Here is a 7,389-nt window from a genome sequence, read left to right as displayed (position 1 = left end):
GGGACTTCCCCAGTTAGAGAACATCATTAATGATATAGTTATACAGTCACTGATGGATCAGAATACAGAATTAAGGGTTGGCTTTTTTTTTTTAGTATTTGTTTTGATTAAGCTTAGTATTTGTGGTCATTTGCATTACATTATAAGCCTCAGAAACCCTCTAAGATTTTATTCTTATTAAAGAAAGCCTAATTCAGTGGAAGAAACTGAAGAACACTAACAAAAACTAACCTGCACACAAAATATTTTAACTTTGCCAACGCTATCCGCTCAAAGCTGTTATGCAAAGCTAAATTACGTGAATTCTGAGAAAGAGAAAAATAGGAAATATAGTATTTTAATTTTCACATTCTAATAAGTACTAATAAGTATATTCAACCATGTTGAATAACAAGGTACCCCGCATTGTCAGTGTTCATGCAAGTCTTAGTTTCTTAAAAGAAAAGCTGTTTTCAAAAGCTTTGGATTCCTCTGATCTGGATTCTTTCCCATTCCATTCTACTAAAATTAATTCATACACATGATCAAGGTGTGTAGGTAGATGACAGTGATGTGGGGACAAAAACAAACACAAAAACCATTCCCTGATAGAAGTGATGCCATGTTTGATTTATGGGAACTGCATCTAGCTGTGGTTTGTGTGTGTTTCTAGTCTCTAGAACCTTCTTTTGGAAATGTAGTATTAAATATCACTACAGCATATTGTCCATGGCACTTCATAACATGCCTGCAGAAGTCAGCCTGTGCACGCAGGACAATAAGAAATAATTTCCTGCTAGGTAAAGATTTCCAGTGACTTAAAACCCACACGCATAATGAGTTTGCTCTTTTTATGCAAATGTTTATTGATCATTTCCATTGGAGCATTAGACAGTGAAATGTGTGCAAATATTTAGAAAATTTCTTTAAAAGGTTTCTATCTTTATGAAGAGTATTTTTTAAATTTTTAAAGTATTTTTATTTGCCAATTGTGATCATTGTTGGGAGCCTCCGAAATAATTAGTGTATCCTCTTTTTCAGACAGTTTTCAATGAAAACAGAGAAAAAAAATGAACATAAGGTATGTTTAAAGAGCATCAATATAGGTAGCTATATTTTGTATATATATATAATTTTTTATTGGAGTATAGTTGATTTACAACGTTGTGTTAGTTTCAGGTGTACAGCAAAGTGAATCAGTCATACATATACATATTCCACTCTTTTTTTTTTTTTTTTTTTTAGATTCTTTTCCCATATAGGCCATTACAGAGTATTGAGTAGAGTTCCCTGTGCTATACAGCAGGTTCTTATTAGTTTATATTTTGCATATGTTTTTAAAGATATCAAAGGTAAAGACAATCACAAAAGCAGGCTGATAGAAGACTGTCAATAATGCTGCATCATTCTTTATAAAATACTATCTGTAGTTGTATTTGATTATCTTTGTACATTTCACTTATTTTACCACTGTTTGACCTAGAGAAAGGATTTGCCTATGCAGTGCAAAGAGAGAGAATGTTAAGGAAGATACTGGGTTTGTCACTTGAGTAATAGATATTATATAGAAATGGACTATAATTACATATATTGTTGCCCCTTTAATAAGGTAAACATGTGTTCTCAAAAGAAATGTGCTGGAAATCAATTTACATTTTAAAATTCTGAAATCATATTTTATTTAAATATTAGACTCGGTACATTTGTCCTACGAAGATCTTTAAAAATGGGAACTTCCTTAAAAGTGGCTTTGCTCTAACTTTGAATTTAAGGTTATATGATAAAATGCACACATTTATTGAACATCATTCATCCAAACTCCTGACTGAATCCTTTCCTATGATTTAAATCAACCTCTCTGTCATCCAAAGCCAGATCAGCAGCACATTTGATGTTTGGTTACAAAGACAACCATAATGGTTGGGTTAAGTATGGCACTGCATTTATTGGTGCTTCTGTAGACTTTCGAAGGAGGAAAAATGAAAGTGGCTTTGTGAAACCTGCTGTGTTAAGGTCAGGGGGGCTGCTAAAAATGTTTCCAATGAAAGGTTTTTGGTTTTGTTTCCTTTTTTTTTCCTGAAATGTCTGTCCCAGATATCTCAAAATGCAGAAAATGCATATCTTTTTCAGAAATCCCAACACAGCTCTCAAACATCCTGGCACCAGACAGTAATTCCCACACATACGTAGCTCAATCTAAGAACAATTTGGAAGAGTCTGCAGCACGGTAGTAGCATCTGTTGTTTCACTGTTCAATAATTCAGAGACAGCCAAAGTAGGAAATGCAAACAATCCTTTTTCATATTTGCATACTTGGAATTTGGCTTTTTGATTCATGATTATTCCCATTAGCTTTGAAAATTCACGTTTCTGTCTAGTTGCATGTTTTGCTTGAGTGAGCTCAAATTATGCTCTTGACTCAAATATGATTACAAGTGTAAATACTTTGGAGATATAAGTGTCTGCCACTGATGTGGGGGTGTTTGTTTTATTGATTTTCATCTGGCGAGTTTAAAATATAAGTAAACTTTTCATGGAGGGTTTGGGGGCATTTGTTTGAACACTCCTGGAGTAATTGGAAATGCAACAATTGTTTAAAAAGTGGCATTGTCCATGAAAAGATTTAGTGAGGGATGAAGAAATTTCTTGAACCTAAAGACCTAATCTGGTGATCCAATTCTCCCCACTGTGTCCATTCCCGTGAAACTCCATTTACTTGCCCCTATCCATCACCAGCTCCCTGCATCCTACCTAGCCAATCCTCTAGGTTTCCCACATTGTCTCCTCTTTTGTCTTTTCAGTCTAAACAGAAGAACAACAGATAGGGTTCTGAAGGGCAGGGAGCATCAGGAGAATGGCTGAGATGAGGGTCAGAGTCCTGCCCCTCTACTGCCAACAGTTACTAGGGTTTGTGCTGCCCGGCTGAACAGTGTTCAAAGGCTTTGCTGGGCTTTGTTCCACTGTGTAGGGATTAGGCCTGGCGGTCTGAGAATTTGCCTTCTAATTAAAAAGGATAAAAGATAGAAGTAGCATTAGACTAAAACAGAGCAGTGATACTTCACAGGCTGATTTTTTTTTTAAGTCACAAGACAACGCTAGAAGTTGTCAGGATATTTTATTTCTTTAGTATTCCAGTCAAATTAAAAAAAAAAAAGAAAAAAGAAAGGAAGAAAGAAAACTTTGGAAACTCTTCCCAGCTGTTGTGCATGGTGCATGGAAGTCTAATTGCATCTAAAATATCTGATGTTTACAGTGAGACTGTTATGGTGGAGGATTTGCAGTCAGCATTGGAGAATGAAAGCTGCTTCCAGAGCCTCCTTCCTCTTTCTCAAATGCTGGCAAGAAATTAATTCTACCAAAAGTGAATTCTGCCTTTCACTCCACCCCAGTGTGCCTTGCTCTCAAGCCTTCCAGTGCCTACCCTACCTATTCTCTTTTCAAGGATCAATCATTCCTTTCATCTCCTTGCAGCTGTAGACACTATCTCAACCAGGTGTGAAATGCAATTAAGAAATAATTCTGACCTCACAGTCTTTTTTTTTTTCTTCTTAATAGCAACCCAATGGAGGGCGGTTTTTAAACTTTCCCATCAGTACTGTTAATGTTTTGTGACAGTAAATGTGATTCTGCGTCTACATTTTGTTAAGAACGAAGCCATCCCCAGATCCAGGGGCAGACTGGCAGCGTCCAAACAGATGATGCACCCTCTTAAACGCACTTGCCTGCCTTCCAGTGTGGCCCTTCTTGCCGTGTATAAAGAACTCTATGCTGACAGCAGAAGCGCAAGTGACACTTGTTGAATTTAACCAGCGGCTGGGAGTGTTTTGCCAAGTACTCCAGAGACTGGTTCTACCCTCTGTATCACAGGAAGGCATTTGAGGTGAGAATTTCTGTTAGAAATGCTGTTGGGATTATACAAGTTAGTTGAGGTGGGTTGTTTTTTTTCTTTTTAAGGGAGAAAAAAGGAGGAAAGAGTTTTGTGGAGGACTTCAGAGCTTTCAAAGCCACTGAGCTCAGATTGCAGACAAGTATAAAGGAATGTTCCCTCGTTCCCACAGAGCTCATGTTACGTCATGAAGCCAAAAGACTGAATTTCTTATTTTCCACTTTTCTTATTTTTTTCAATTTGCCCAGAATAAAGAAATAAAACTCCCTTAGTAAAGGGATTTTTTAAAGTATGAGATTATAATGAGACTAACCTCTGTATTTCAGAGACACTAAATATGCTTTTGTTCATTTTTTTGAAAAATCCTTTTTTTTTTTTTTTTTTGCTTACTTTTATTGAATTGAGCAAGTTACCAATGGACTACACTAGGCATAAATGGAAACTTGGAAACCAGGGAAAGCACACAGAGCCATCTCACTACCTAGCATACAATTTGGGGGGCTAAGTCTATGAATAATGTGCGTGTTGTTTTCGTCATAAGACTGAATTCAGTATTTCTAATTTCCTAAAGTTTAGCCTTTATTCCTTTAACGCCTAAACAGAATGAATAGGTCAGTGGCTGTATTTTTTTAAATAAATGCATTACATTATGCACCTTTACAAAATATTTAAGAAATAACGCTTGCAAAATAATCCATATTGATTTTCATGGTCAGCTTTGTGAAAAAGAATAAAAAGATTCTCCCCAGTTCTGAGTTCAGGGACAGCCATGGTAATTTATGTTAAGTTTCAGTCCCTTCTTGTATTTTTGTCTTTTTGAGATAACCATTCCCCCTGCTGATTTTCCAAATGTAGCAAAGCTGGCTCTGCTAGTTCCACTCTAAAGAAAACAAAGATAATAATCTGATTTAGATGTTGAAGAATATCAGTATGAATGACAACAGTAGTAGGTAACAGTGAGTCAACATTTCTCTTTCCAGTCCCGGTTTCTCTTTAGCATTTAAAATATGTCAGCCAGTAGTACAAAGCCAAACCATTTTAAGAATGTAATTCACAATATTTTGGCTTCTATTTTTTACTAGCTTTTGAGTAATATACTGTACAGAAAGAGGTCTTTGTTGTGTTTGTAATACATGTATAACCTGGTGGGAAGTGGAATAAAAAAATGTATATTATTTGCATAACTTGAGCTAAAGAACCTAGTGCATTGTTGGGTTTGAATGTCTTAAATTTAAGTGAGCTGGCTTAAGAGTAATATTACTCTATTACTCTTTTGTAATTCATATAATGAAATCATACGGCTATAAAAATTTTAAGGTTTTAACAATGATAAGTGGAACCTGATTTTTGAACTCCTTTTTAATGAAAACAGTAATTTATAAACCGGCACATGTGCGCCCCTTTTTGTTTGCTGACAATAAAAGGCTGTAGCATTTGTATCCTTTCATCTGCTCTCCCCTCCGTGCATGGGGGAGAAGCCCATTTAGCCTAATGGTGCAGGCACCAAGGACTAACACCTCCTGGAATATGGAGAACTCTGCTTCCCAGACACAACCATTGGAATGTCTGGATCCCGTGCACCTTTCTGTAAACTGACAGCCACTCCACAGCAACCTGCATTTCCTTCAAGTCTACCATGTGAGCCTTTTGAGTAAGTTGGGTGAGACTGAAGCTCCAAGGCTCCCAGAGCTTGCACCACACATAGAAAGTGAGAACAGACTTCACTTCACATGGGTGGTGCTAGTCATCTTTAAATCCCATGGGTGAGGGGTTTTTCCTTTAGTGGAGACATAGACCCATAGCAATGCACCATCCCCCCACCTCAGAAATGTGCTTTTGCTTTTAAAATAGCTGAAGTTACTTAATATTTGTATATAGGGAACAGAATCTTAAATGCTTTTTTTAAATTAAAAAACATATTTATTTAATTATTTGGCTGCGCCTGGTCTTAATTGCGGCACGCAGGATCTTCGCTGCGGCGTGCAGGATCTAGTTCCCTCACCAGGGATCGAACCCGGGGCCCCTGCATTGCGAGTGCAGAGTCTTAACTGCTGGACCACCAGGGAAGTCCCTTAAATGCTTCTAATTGTACTATCACAGAAGTTCATGTTGTTTACCTGGCTGAGTGTTCTACCTTACCGCTAAAGAGAGAGATTATTCTTGTCTATATATCCCTTATTTCAATAAGCGATATAGTGTAAAACCAGACGTTGGAATTCTCCCTTCTTGCTGTGCCAAACAAATAAGATTATTATATATAAACTATTTTACTCCAAAATTACTAAAATATTTCTTGAAAGGACGTAGGAATGACTAAATTAGTAAACTAATAGAATGAAAAATAAAGGAAGTGATCAAATGTACAGAAGCAAATAGATATTGTTTAAAATAAGATATTACACATTTGGGGTACATACTCATTTCTTATCAAATAAATTCAAATATCAAATACAAATGACATTGTCTTTTATTAATTTGATTAAATTTTTTTTTTTAATTTTAAAACTGCTCATATGGGGCAGGAAAGTTTTTCACTTAGAGTACTTTATCCTATAGTAAATGGAGTGGGTCTCCTTCCTGAAAATACAATGCTATAGGCATAATTATAATAACAGTCAATTCTATCATCTAAATGACTATGTTGAGGATGTAATAACTAATTATTTTTTATCTTAATTTTAAAAAGCAAAGTCTGAAACAGATCAGCTCAGTTGGAATCACCCTTTCAAAATGTTAAAACTGTCACACTGGTTCTACAAAGGGCATCCTAAAGATCCTTCCAGTTGACTTTCTGCTTTTTGTCTCTGGAAGGAGAGGGGTGGGGGAAGGGAGAGTTTAGAGAGGAGGTATTGGCTTGAAAAATAGACTTGGACTAGTTGCAAGCTCTGAAAACAGATTTCTTTATCTGAAGGCCAGGTTGGACCCCAGACTGCTATTCTGAGCCACCTGGTCCAGTTGAGAAGACTGCCATCTCTAGGATGGCATATGAGCTGGGTGCTTTTTCACTTCCTTGTCTCTGGACTTTTTACAGCCTTAAGTCTCTCCTAAGCAGGAAAATTCCACTTTGACAATCCGTATTTTGGAGATAGGGACTACCATCTACCTGTGTGGGGCTGAGATCATAAAAGTCCTTTCACTGGCAATACAATTCGTATCGGAACCAAGGTCATAAGGTAAATAGACAGTGCTTTATCCTCTCAGCCAAGCCCTTGATAAGGGGCGCTCTTTGATGTTCAGAATGATAGTTGGCTTTTTCAGAACTTATATCCAAAACTGTAATACATAATGCCTTTGCTTCCATCGTAGAACTGCTGATACATGGTTGAAGGTCAATTTAAAGATTACTTAATGACAAGAGCTACTTTAAATCAATCAAATGCTTCAGAAAGCAAAAATGATCCTCCACTAACAAAAAATAAAAATCGCAAGCAAATATACCGACAGATTTCAACTTCTTCCCAATAACTCATTATATTTCTTCTTTTAATAAAAGCCAGCTGCTGGCTGGTTGAATCCCTCACTAA

At 36.6% G+C, this 7,389-nt stretch overlaps 1 non-coding gene across 1 annotated transcript; it reads right to left on the bottom strand.

The window, feature by feature from the left end:
- Positions 1–5,858: 5,858 nt before the first annotated feature.
- Positions 5,859–5,931, bottom strand: TRNAA-CGC (transfer RNA alanine (anticodon CGC)). The gene has a single exon. It is a non-coding gene; the product is annotated as a tRNA-Ala (tRNA).
- Between the last annotated feature and the right edge of the window lie 1,458 nt (positions 5,932–7,389).

The sequence above is a fragment of the Physeter macrocephalus genome, chromosome 11 (genome assembly GCF_002837175.3).
Source record: "Physeter macrocephalus isolate SW-GA chromosome 11, ASM283717v5, whole genome shotgun sequence".
In the NCBI taxonomy this organism is placed as follows: domain Eukaryota; kingdom Metazoa; phylum Chordata; class Mammalia; order Artiodactyla; family Physeteridae; genus Physeter; species Physeter macrocephalus.
This window is presented reverse-complemented; position numbering and strand designations above follow the sequence as displayed.